The sequence below is a fragment of the Bos indicus genome, chromosome 8 (assembly GCF_029378745.1).
Source record: "Bos indicus isolate NIAB-ARS_2022 breed Sahiwal x Tharparkar chromosome 8, NIAB-ARS_B.indTharparkar_mat_pri_1.0, whole genome shotgun sequence".
Lineage (NCBI taxonomy): Eukaryota > Metazoa > Chordata > Mammalia > Artiodactyla > Bovidae > Bos > Bos indicus.
The window spans coordinates 74,556,617-74,568,923 of record NC_091767.1 but is presented as its reverse complement, the minus strand read 5'-3'; the positions used below and the strand labels follow the sequence as shown (position 1 = coordinate 74,568,923).

General features: G+C 41.6%; 1 protein-coding gene across 1 annotated transcript in view; it reads right to left on the bottom strand.

Annotated features, from left to right (window-relative positions):
* The window catches only part of EPHX2 (epoxide hydrolase 2), a 71,210-nt gene that overhangs the window by 43,133 nt on the left and 15,770 nt on the right, over positions 1–12,307 (bottom strand). The gene's annotated exons all lie outside the window — the stretch shown is intronic.

Sequence of the window (12,307 nt, the reverse complement as noted above, 5' to 3'; positions counted from 1 at the left end):
TCCCGATATTCGACAACAGACAGAACGCTTATTACATTAATATGAATTAGATGATGAAATTTTACAAAAGGCCCAATTAGAACAACATAAAATATTTCAGAATTTTCCTACAAGCCCTGCCCCGGCTGCTCCAAATGCTCCTCCTCTGCCAACAGGCGCGAATCCAAAAGTCTCTCTTTTTCTAGAACTTAATGCTTCTGACGACTCTCCTGAGACACTTTGTGACACCAAAACTGGCAATACTTTTCTGGATAATAATGATATGTCCTTAGCACAAATTCATATTTGCAAAAAATTGCTACCTACTCACTCTCCTTTGCGACAGAGGCACTCTGATTTGCTGGCTTTGCAATCACATGTCTCTGAAGCCGATGGTTTTTTCTGCCTTCCCAGTTTTAGGAAATGCAAATGCTCAAAGGCAAACAATATCTCAATATGAGGGTATTAACTTTTCTCACATGCAACAAATGAAAAAGGCTGTAAATATGTATGGCCCACATTCACCTTTTACTAGAAAAATTCTAAATGCTATGGTGTCTTCTACTGGAACCTTTATTCCCTATGATTGGTCAACTTTAATAAAAGCTCTCCTTAAACCAGGAGAATATCTTCAGTGGACAATGTGGTTTTAAGATATAGCCAGAGATCATGCTAACAAAAACACTCGAGCTGGCACTCCCCCAAACCAAATTACTTTTGAAATGTTAACTGGCACTGGACAATTTGACGCTATAGAAGCTCAAATACAATGCCCACCTTTCTTGCATGAATAATTAAAAACAGTGGCTCTTGAAGCTTGGGATGGAATTACTCCTCAAGGGGAGCCTACAGGTAGCTACACTAAAATATTACAAGGACCTAATGAAACTTATGCTGATTTTTTTAGCTAGATTAGAAACTGCTATTTCCCGTACTGTAATCAGAGAAGAAGCTAAAAGGCAACTTGAGAAACTACTTGCTTATGAAAATGCAAATCAGGGATGTCAAAAGGCTATAGCCCCAGTTCGTGAGACAAGGACTATTATTGATTATTTGAAGGCTTGTCACAATCTAGCATCAGAAACTCAAAAAATGCAAATGCTAGCTGAAACAATGGCTGCTTGCTTTAAAAAGGGAAATGGGGGATATTTTACATGCGGGGACAATAACTATTTAAAAAGGGATTGTCTTAAGTAAGCTAATAAAAAACCTCCAAAAGTCTGCCCCCACAAATCTTCGGTCTTTTACTCAGCCGATCTAGTTTGACTTCTAAAGGAATTAATTAACTGTTCACCCTGGAGTAATCGATTCAGATTATAAAGGAGAAATTCAAATTATGATATCATCTAAGATTTTATGGCAATTCAAAAGGGGGGACAAAATTGTTCAATTACTTCTTTTACCCTACATTTCTATTAACTCCTCTAATGATGTACGGACAGGCGGATTCGGCAGTACAGATCAAAAACAATCTTTATGGACATCATTGGTATCTGAATATGCCCGACCAAATATAAATATCAAAATTAACAGTAAAAGATTTTCTGGTCTCCTTGATATTGGATCTGATATTACTATTATATCCAAACATTTATGGCCCAAATCCTGGCCTATACAAAAAATCTCTTGCCAAATTGCAGGAATTTCTCAAATCAAAGTACAAGAAGTTCATCAAAGTGTTCAAATCTACCCATGTGAGGGACCAGAAGGTCAAACTGCAACATTAAAACCTTATGTGATAGATGCACCCCTTAATCTAATAGGAAGGGACTTACTTATGCAATGGCAAACTCAGATATACAGTCCACATTTTTCCGAGGGGCCACTGCTCATTTAACAAATAATACAATTATTAAAATAACTTGGAAGAATGATGAGCCCATTTGGACAGAGCAGTGGCCTCTTATGAAAGAGAACAGGCTGCTAAAGAACTTATAGATACACAATTAGAATTGAAACATATTGAGGAATATTACTCTCCTTGGAACTCTCCAAGTTATATTTTTGTTATAAAAAAGAAATCTAAAAACTGGCGTCTCTTAACAGACTTTAGAAAAGTTATTGCTACTATGAAACCTATGGGTGCATTACAACCAGGAATCCCATCACCTACCACTATTCCTCAAAATTGGCACATTATTATTATTGATTTGCAAGATTGCTTTTTTAATATACCTCTATGAGATTCACTTTCTCTCTCCTTTATCCCAATCATATCAGGCTTCATAAACGATACCAATGGACTGTATTGCCTCAAGGAATGATGAACTCCCACTATGCGTCAGTACTACGTAGCTAAAGCCCTTGAGCCTGTGAGAAAACAATTTCCTGACTTGCGACCCCATGGACTGTAGCCTATCAGGCTCCTCCGTCCATGGGATTTTCTGGGCAAGAGCGCTGGAGTGGATTGCCATTTCCTTCTCCAGGGCATATTCCCGACCCAGGAACTGAACCCGGGTCTCCTGCATTGCAGCCAGACACTTTACCGTCTGAGCCACCGGGGAAGCCCTGTTATCCTTTACATGAATGATATATTGTTTTCGGTTCCATCTGTTTTAGAAACTCAACGTATGTTTGATACAGCTCAACAATGCTTATACTCTGGATTAATTATTGCCCCTGAAAAAATTTAAGCCTCTACACCTTATCATTACTTAGGATTTGTTGTTAATAGACAACATATTACTACCCAACTAACTCAGATTCATACTGATAACCTTAAATGATTTTCAGAAACCCTTGCTGCTGCTGCTGCTAAGTCACTTCAGTCGTGTCCGACTCTGTGTGACCCCATAGACGGCAGCCCACCAGGCTCCCCCATCCCTGGGATTCTCCAGGCAAGAACACTGGAGTGGGTTGCCATTTCCTTCTCCAATGCATGAAAGTGAAAAGTGAAAGTGAAGTCGCTCAGTCGTGTCCGACTCTTCACGACCCCATGGACTGCAGCCTACCAGGCTCCACTGTCCATAGGATTTTCCAGGCAAGAGTACTGGAGTGGGGTGCCATCGCCTTCTCCGTCAGAAACCCTTAGGTGATATAAATTGGATTAGACCCTCTTTCAGTTCAGTTCAGTTGCTCAGTCGTGTCTGACTCTTTGCGACCCCATGAATCACAGCACGCCAGGCCTCCTTGTCCATCACCAACTCCTGGGTTCACTCACACTCACGTCCATTGAGTCGGTGATGCCATCCAGCCACCTCATCCTCTGTCGTCCCTTTTTCCTCCTGCCCCCGATCCCTCCCAGCATCAGACTCTTTTCCAATGAGTCAACTCTTCGCATGAGGTGGCCAAAGTACTGGAGCTTCAGCTTTATCATCATTCCCTCCAAAGAACACCCAGGGTTGATCTCCTTCAGGATGGACTGGTTGGATCTCCTTGCAGTCCAAGGGACTCTCCAGAGTCTTCTCCAACACCACAGTTCAAAAGCATCAATTCTTTGGTGCTCAGCCTTGTTCACAGTCCAACTCTCACATCGATACATGACCACAGGAAAAACCATAGCCTTGACTAGCCAGACCTTTGTTGGCAAAGTAATGTCTCTGCTTTTCAATATGCTAACTATGTTGGTCATAACTTTTCTTCCAAGGAGTAAGTGTCTTTTAATTTCATGGCTGCAATCACCATCTTCAGTGATTTTGGAGCCCAGAAAAATAAAGTCTGACACTGTTTCCACTGTTTCCCCATCTATTTCCCATGAAGGGATGGGACCAGATGCCATGATCTTAGTTTTCTGAATGTTGAGCTTTAGGTCAACATTTTCACTTTCCTCTTTCACTTTCATCAAGAGGCTTTTTAGTTCCTCTTCATTTTCTGCCATAAGGGTGGTGTCATCTGCATATCTGAGGTTATTGATTTTTCTCCCTGCAATCTTGATTCCAGCTTGTGCTTCATCCAGCCCAGCATTTCTCTTGATGTACTCTGCATATAAGTTAAATAAGCAGGGTGACAATATACAGCCTTAACGGACTCCCTTCCCGATTTGGAACCAGTCTGTTGTTTCATGTCCAGTTCTAACTGTTGCTTCCTGACCTGCATATAGGTTTCTCAAGAGGCAGGTCAGGTGGTCTGGTATTCCCATCTCTTTCAGAATTTTCCATAGTTTATTGTGGTCCACACAGTCAAAGGCTTTGGCAGAGTCAATAAAGCAGAAATAGATGTTTTTCTGGAACTCTCTTGCTTTTTCCATGATCCAGCGGATGTTGGCAATTTGATCTCTGGTTCCTTTGCCTTTTCTAAAACCAGCTTGAACATCTGGAAGTTCATGGTTCACGTATTGCTGAAGCCTGGCTTGGAGAATTTTAAGCATTACTTTACTAGCGTGTGAGATGAGTGCAATTGTGTGGTAGTTTGAGCATTCTTTGGCATTGCCTTTCTTTGAGATTGGAATGAAAACAGACCTTTTCCAGTCCTGTGGCCACTGCTGAGTTTTCCAAATTTGCGGGCATATTGAGTACAGCACTTTCACAGCATCATCTTCCAGGATTTGAAATAGGTCAACTGGAGTTCCATCACCTCCACTAGCTTTGTTCATAGTGATGCTTCCTAAGGCCCACTTGACTTCACATTCCAGGATGTCTGGCTTTAGGTGAGTGATCACACCATCGTGATTATCTGGGTCGTGAAGCTCTTTTCTGTACAGTTCTTCTGTGTATTCTTGCCACCTCTTCTTAGTATCTTCTGCTTCTGTTAGGTCTATACCATTTCTGTCCTTTATTGAGCCCATCTTTGCATGAAATGTTCCCTTGGTATCTCTAATTTTCTTGAAGAGATCTCTAGTCTTTCCCATTCTGTTGTTTTCCTCTATTTCTTCGCACTGATCCCTGAGGAAGGCTTTCTTATCTCTTCTTGCTATTCTTTGGAACTGTGCATTCAGATGCTTATGTCTTTCCTTTTCTCCTTTGCTTTTCACTTCTCTTCTTTTCACAGCTATTTGTAAGGCCTCCCCAGACAGCCATTTTACTTTTTTGCATTTCTTTTCCATGAGGATGATCTTGATCCCTGTCTCCTGTACAATGTCACGAAGCTCCATCCATAGTTGATCAGGCACTCTGTCTATCAGATCTAGGCCCTTAAATCTATTTCTCACTTCCACTGTATAGTCATAAGGGATTTGATTTAGGTCATACCAGAATGGTCTAGTGGTTTTCCCTACTTTCTTCAATTTCAGTCTGAATTTGGCAATAAGGAGCTCATGATCTGAGCCACAGTCACCTCCCGGTCTTGTTTTTGCTGACTGTATAGAGCTTCTCCATCTTTGGCTGCAAAGAATATAATCAATCTGGTTTTGGTGTTGACCATCTGGTGATGTCCATGTGTACAGGCCTTCTTTAGACATTGCTAATTATGAACTGAATAACCTATTTAATACTTTAAAAGGAGGTCCTGATTTAAATAGCCCTTCTTCACCTTCTCAAGAGACACGAGAGGAACTGTATTTAGTGCAAAGTAAATTACAAAAACAATTTCTTACTCACCTTAAACTAGATTTACCTCTAAAATTATTTGTACTCCCCTCTCTTCATTGTCCCACAGGACTTCTTGCCCATCAAGAACACCCAGTAGAATGGATCTATACCCATTTTAGGGGAATAAAGTCACTTACACCCTACCTTGATTTAATTGTTCTAATCATTATCAATGGAAGAAATAGGACTAAAACTCTAATTGGCTCTGATCCTCATAAAATTGTAATACTTATCAATAAATCTCAATTTGAGAATGCATTACAAACTTCTACCGATTCCAAATAGCTTTTCTGGAATATTTTGGAGAAGTTTCATTTCATTATCCTTCTGGTAAGCTGTGGAATTTCTTCAAAAATGCTGAATGTATTATTTCTTGCATTATCAGCTCACAGCCTATACCATAGCCTGAGGTTTTTTGTATAGATGGGACTAAAAATGCCAAAGCTTCATTCTAGTCTCTTAAGGAATATAAAGTCTTTTATACTAAATTTCATTCTGCTCAACAAAATGAATTATATGCTCTTATTCAAGTTGTTTGCCTACATCCTTACCCCATTAATATAGTCTGACTCTTTATAGTCTGTTTTTGTATTAAAAAATATAGAAACCTCCACCATAAACTCCAATCAACCTATTATTCAACAACTCTTTTTCGAACTACAATCTGTTGTTAGAAACTGCAATTCTCCCATTTATATTACACATTTTCGAGCACATTCTTGTCTTCCTAGCCCCGTGACTATGGTAATGAACAAGCTGATAAACTGGTTTCCTTTGCTACTCCAGAGGAACAGCATGCTCTGTTGCATAACAATGCTGGCTCCCTACACCAGCTATGGAAAATCCCATAACACCAAGCTAACGAAATTATTAGTAATTGCTCTACTGGTAGATGAAGACCCCTACATCTTCGACCCATCGCACAAGGTATTAATCCTCACGGTTTGCAACCTAATGAATTACGGCAAATGGATGTAACTCATTGCCCTGAACTTTCTCCATCTTCTTCCTTGCATGTCTGTATCGACACGAATTCTTCTTTTATTTGGGTCACACCTCTTCGTGGTGAGGTTACACAACACGTTATAACCCACTTATTAACTTGTTTTGCTGTAATGGGAACTCCTAGTTCTAGAAAAACAGACAATGGCCCTGCCTATATTGCTAGACACTTTAAACAATTTTTACAATCTTTTTCTTTAAACATATTACAGGTATTCCTTATAATCCACAGACACAAGACATAGTTGAACGAACACATCACACACTAAAGTTACAAATAAAAAAAAAATAATAAAAAAGAGGGAATACACAGGAACGCTACTGTCTTCCTTATCTAAAGCAGACTTTACCAGATTCCAATATAAGATGTTTTCTAAACGTATAACTATTGTTAATACAGCTTTATTTGTTTTAAAATTTTTAAACTTACCACAGGGAGATATCTTAACGAGAACAGAAAGGCATTTTGAGGAATTGAGGACACTCCTCTTCCTCTGCCCATTTGGTACCAAGACGGGTTAACGAAATAATGGAAATCTGGGAAACTAATCTTACAGGGAAAGTGGTATGCTTGAATTTCCCCAGATGGATCAAACGAACCCACATGGCTTCCCCTTCAAAAGATTCGACTCAAGGGGGCCCGTGGCCTTCAAAATGGAGACGGCACAACATGGACACCAGGAGGAAGAAATTCGAATACGGGCCATGGCGGCTCTAAAGATCTCCAGGAAGCACCGCCCTCAGCGGCATCAACCATATGATCTCCCCACTTGGGGACAAATAAAAACTCTTACTAATCGAGCTAAAAACTTGGTCTTTGAACAGGAAATGCCTCGTAGTCCTGAAAACCTCAGTTGGTCTGCGCGACCCCTGGTTGAGCCGGATTAACTAATCAGACTTAACTGGGCTTACTTACCCAACTGCCCTTTATTGCAGGACGTAAAATGGACGGAGAAAGGACCAATCATATCAACCAATGACTCCACCAATAAGCCTGGAATGTGAAAGGGCCCTCACTTTGGGGAGGAGGGAAAACTAATTAACATTTCTTTAGGCTATGAAGTCCTTCCCTTGTGCCTGGGCCCAGGGGAATTATGCATAAACGTCAGCCAACAAACTTGGGCTTTTGTCCTGCCTCCCCCCAAAAATTTTCAGACGTTGCTTGGACTATTTACTGCCCTTTCTTTGTGAACCAAGTTTATACTATTGAGACTTTAGGGAAAGTGTTAGGGAAAGAGTTAGGGAAAGAACAAAGAACATTACGCAAAAGGTTTACTTATAAGAACTTTACATATACTCCTGTTCGTTGGGACAAATGTCAAGCCAAATCAGGAAAATTAATGTTTGTGGCTAATCATACAATTGTTGATTGGGGACCCCATGATAAGTGGTGATCCAGTTGCTCAGAAGAGGTTAACAGCATGGTGTGTGACTGTTACACAAGTGACATGGAGGGTCACTGACACTACGATGGAGCATTACCATGACATAGGACTTCTTGGGTGGCTTGACGGTGGATTAGCCCCACCTCGTCCTAGGATTATCCTCGATAAACAGAGTGGGCCTGAACAATGGGACATTTGGAAACTTGCTGTGAGCACCGAACAACTTGGAACTTAGACCGGACATTTCACAGGGAACAGTCATGGTCATAGTAACTATTTCTTTTGCTATAATCAGTCATATCTTATATAGGCCTGTGTCCCACTTCCTTTTGTTATAGCCATAGGCAAAGAATTACCCACAGCATCGGGTCTGGAACTATAACTTTGCTGATTGTCTTGGTAATTATATTTGTTGTTTATCGTTGCCTTTCTATAAGGTTGGTTAATACTAAACAAACTCAACTGGTCAGGCCCTTTTTTACAAATAAAATAAAATAGGGGGAATTGTCAGGAAGCATTTAACAGGAGGCTTCCTGTGTGCTGTTTTGGATCTGTCCTCTGTCCCTTATTAATTCCTGAATATTCAGGAATTAAGTGGAGTAGCAAACTACTCCCGGGGGCTTAGGAATGCATGCATTTCCTTCGTTAGTTTTTCCATACGGTGATAAGTAAGTATTTAAGACCCTTTTTATGAACCATACCATAAAAGTGATTATTTACAACCCTCTCTCTTTCATATGGATGACTTCATGTTTCCTCGATAACCTGTAAGTTTTGATTTTAGCTCTGCTGAAAATAGCTACCTTGTAAGACAGTATAAATACTCACACAGTGTTGAATAAAACACCTTTGCTCCATCAGAACTTGGGTCCCCGTGTCTTTCTTTCTGTCTCTCTCTCAGGCTAATTGTCTGGAGCGCAGAAGCCTGTTGTGTTCACTTTCCCACCCAGGCTTCTAAGACCCTCTCAAGAAGGCGCTCTGTGCCTTCACCCCATCGAGAGGGCGCCAGGTGCCTTCGTGAACAGCGCAAGCCCCATGTCAGGAGCTTTATTGGTTTTCTGTGTAAACCAAGGAATATCAGCCTTTTTCTCTCTCCTTTACTTTCTTATCATCGACTCCAGACCACCAGGTTCCAGTCCATTAAAGGATCCCAACAGGGGAGTACACTGGAACATTGCTATCTTCCCTTTCTAAAGCAGACTCTACTAGATTCCAACATAGATATTCCCTAAACCTATAACTATTGTTAATACAGCTTTATTTGTTTTAAGTTTTTCACACTTACCACAAAGAGGTATCTTGATAAGAGCTAAAAAACATTTCGAGGACCTGAAGGACACTTCTCTTCCTCTGCCCATTTGGTATCAAGACGGGTTCAATAAACAATGGAAATCTGGGAAATTAATCTTACAGGGAAAGGGCTATGCTTGTATTTCCCCAGATGGATCCAACGAACTCACATGGCTCCCTCTTCGGAAAATTTGACCTAAGGGGGACCCCGGCATTCAAAATGGAGACAAAACAACAAAAACCCGAGGAGGAAGAAATTCCAATACGGGCCCTGTCGGCTTTAAAGATCTCCAGGAAGCACTGCCCTGGGCGACATCAACTTTATGACCGCCCCTCTTGGGGACAGATAAAAACCCTTACTAATCAAGATGAAAATCTGGTTTCTCCACAGGGAATGCCTCAGGTCCTGAAAACCTTCTTATCGCTATGCTTGATCTGTTGGCCTGCACGACCCCCACTCTAGCTGGATTAACAAATCATACTTACTGGGTTTACCCAACCCCCTTTTACTGCAGGTCGCAGAATGGATGGAGAAAGGACCAACCATATCAACCAATGACTCTACCCAGATATCCTTCCCTGGAATGTGCAAGGGACCTCACACTCTAGCGAGGAGGGAAAAAGAATTAACATTTCTTTAGGCTATGACCTCCTTCCCTTGTGCCTGGGCCCAGGGGAATTATGCATAAACGTCAGCCAACAAACTTGGGCTTTCATCCTGCCTCCCGAAAAGGATTTTTGGATGTTGCTTAGACTGTTTACTGCTTGGACTATGCAATATGCACTCAATATGCAATACGCACTCAATATGCAATATGCTGGGAGCCAGCATATTGCATATTGAGTGCAGCACTTTCCACAGCATCATCTTTCAGGATCTGGAATAGCTCAACTGGAATTCTATCACTGCCAGGAGCCAGCATGAGGAACTCTGCCCATGACAAAGGTCATGAGGAAGGAGGCTCGGCATACGCAAAGGCGGGATCGAGCTTCAGGAGTCCCCCTGGAAATTCTCGAGCATCTACCCCCAAAACCAGAGTCTGCCTACTTTCTGCTTTGTGCTTTCACCTACACCTCTGACTTTTCGGAGGGATGTCCCCCACTACCTCTCTCTGAAAAAAGAGTTAGCTTACAGCTCAGTTAATAATTCCTGGGTGTGACAGTGTTTAACCTACAAACTCCTTTGGAAATCCTCTAGCCTGCCTGAATAGGTTTTTCTGGCCACATGTGATTGCTCAGAGCCTCCAAACTGTGAGAGGCATGAGATGTTCTAAACTGTCTAAATACAGATTCCTTTGAGCAGTTAAAAGATTGATTAGAAATTGTATTGGTGAAGGGATTTTCACTTTTTGGGCCAATGTTTGCTGCTAAGTTTCCATATCCCTTACCTGCTGTGTCCCTGGCAGTGTATTGATTAATATAATTGGTGTAAATAGTAGCTTTAATGTTTGTAACCTGGGACCCTTGAGTTAATTCTTTTTCTTGTTATAGCCCACCACACCTTTGCTATCTAATGCTTTTGGAGGGTGGCGCTTGACTTACCACCTTTAGAGAAAAATAAGTTTTCTGAAGAAAGGATCTTAAAATGTTAACAGGCCTCTGGGCCAGAAGATGATGCAAATCACCTAAGCTTTTGCATATGATAAGTTTGCAGGAAGAAAGCCTGGCTTGCTGCATGACTCTACCCCTTCCCCCATTATCCTCTATGCATAACTTAAGGTATACAAACTACTTTGGAAATTAAAGTGCGGGCCTTGTTCACTGAAACTTGGTCTCACCATGTCGTTCTTTCTCTTACCTTCTGGCTGAATTATTCAGCCTCTTTTCTCCACTGAATTTCCTCACTGAACTATCCTTATTTCAGCCTCTTTTCTCCACTGAATTTCCTCACTGAGCTATCCTTATTCCATTACTCTTTATATCCTTAATTAAAGTTTAATTAAGCAGTTGTTTCCTGATCCTTGCCAATGCCGTCCCCGCTTCGAATTCCCTGGATCCACCAGGGCTGGACCCCGGCAGTGAAAGGGATTATCTACGACCCTCTTGATATGGATTGCCTTTTGGCCTTATGGCTTCTACTGCTCTTTGTTTCCTTGGTAACTTGTAAGGCCTGGTCTTTTGATCTTTATCTGAAAAAGCTACCTTGTAATATGGTATATATAGTCACACAGAATTCAATAACGCACCCTTGTTTCATCAGACTTGGGTCCCCGTGTCCTTCCTTCTCTCTCTCTCTCTCAGTTCAGTTCAGTTCAGTCACTCAGTCATGTCCGACTCTTTGTGAACCCATGAATCGCAGCACACCAGGCCTCTCTGTCCATCACCAACTTCCAGAGTTGACTCAGACTCACGTCCATCAAGTCAGTGATGCCATCCAGCCATCTCATCCTCTGTCGTCCCCTTCTCCTCCTGCCCCCGATCCCTCCCAGCATCAGAGTCTTTTCCAATGAGTCAACTCTTCACATGAGGTGGCCAAAGTACTGGAGTTTCAGCTTTAGCATCATTCCTTCCAAAGAAATCCCAGGGCTGATCTCCTTCAGAATGGACTGGTTGGATCTCCTTGCAGTCCAAGGGACTCTCCAGAGTCTTCTCCAACACCACAGTTCAAAAGCATCAATTCTTTGGCGCTCAGTCTTGTTCACAGTCCAACTCTCACATCGATACATGACCACAGGAAAAACCACAGCCTTGACTAGACAGACCTTTGTTGGCAAAGTAATGTCTCTGCTTTTTAATATGCTATCTAGGTTGGTCATAACTTTCCTTCCAAGGAGTAAGCGTCTTTTAATTTCATGGCTGCAATCACCATCTGCAGTGATTTTGGAGCCCCAAAAAATAAAGTCTGACACTGTTTCCACTGTTTCCCCATCTATTTCCCATGAAGTGATGGGACCAGATGCCATGATCTTCGTTTGGCTTTAAGCCAACTTTTTACTCCCACTTTCACTTTCATCAAGAGGCTCTTTAGTTCCTCTTCACTTTCTGCCATAAGGGTGGTGTCATCTGCATATCTGAGGTTATTGATATTTCTCCCGGCAATCTTGATTCCAGCTTGTGTTTCTTCCAGTCCAGCGTTTCTCATGATGTATTCTGCATATAAGTTAAATAAGCAGGGTGACAATATACAGCCTTGACGGACTCCTTTTCCTATTTGGAACCAGTCTGTTGTTCCATGTCCAGTTCTAA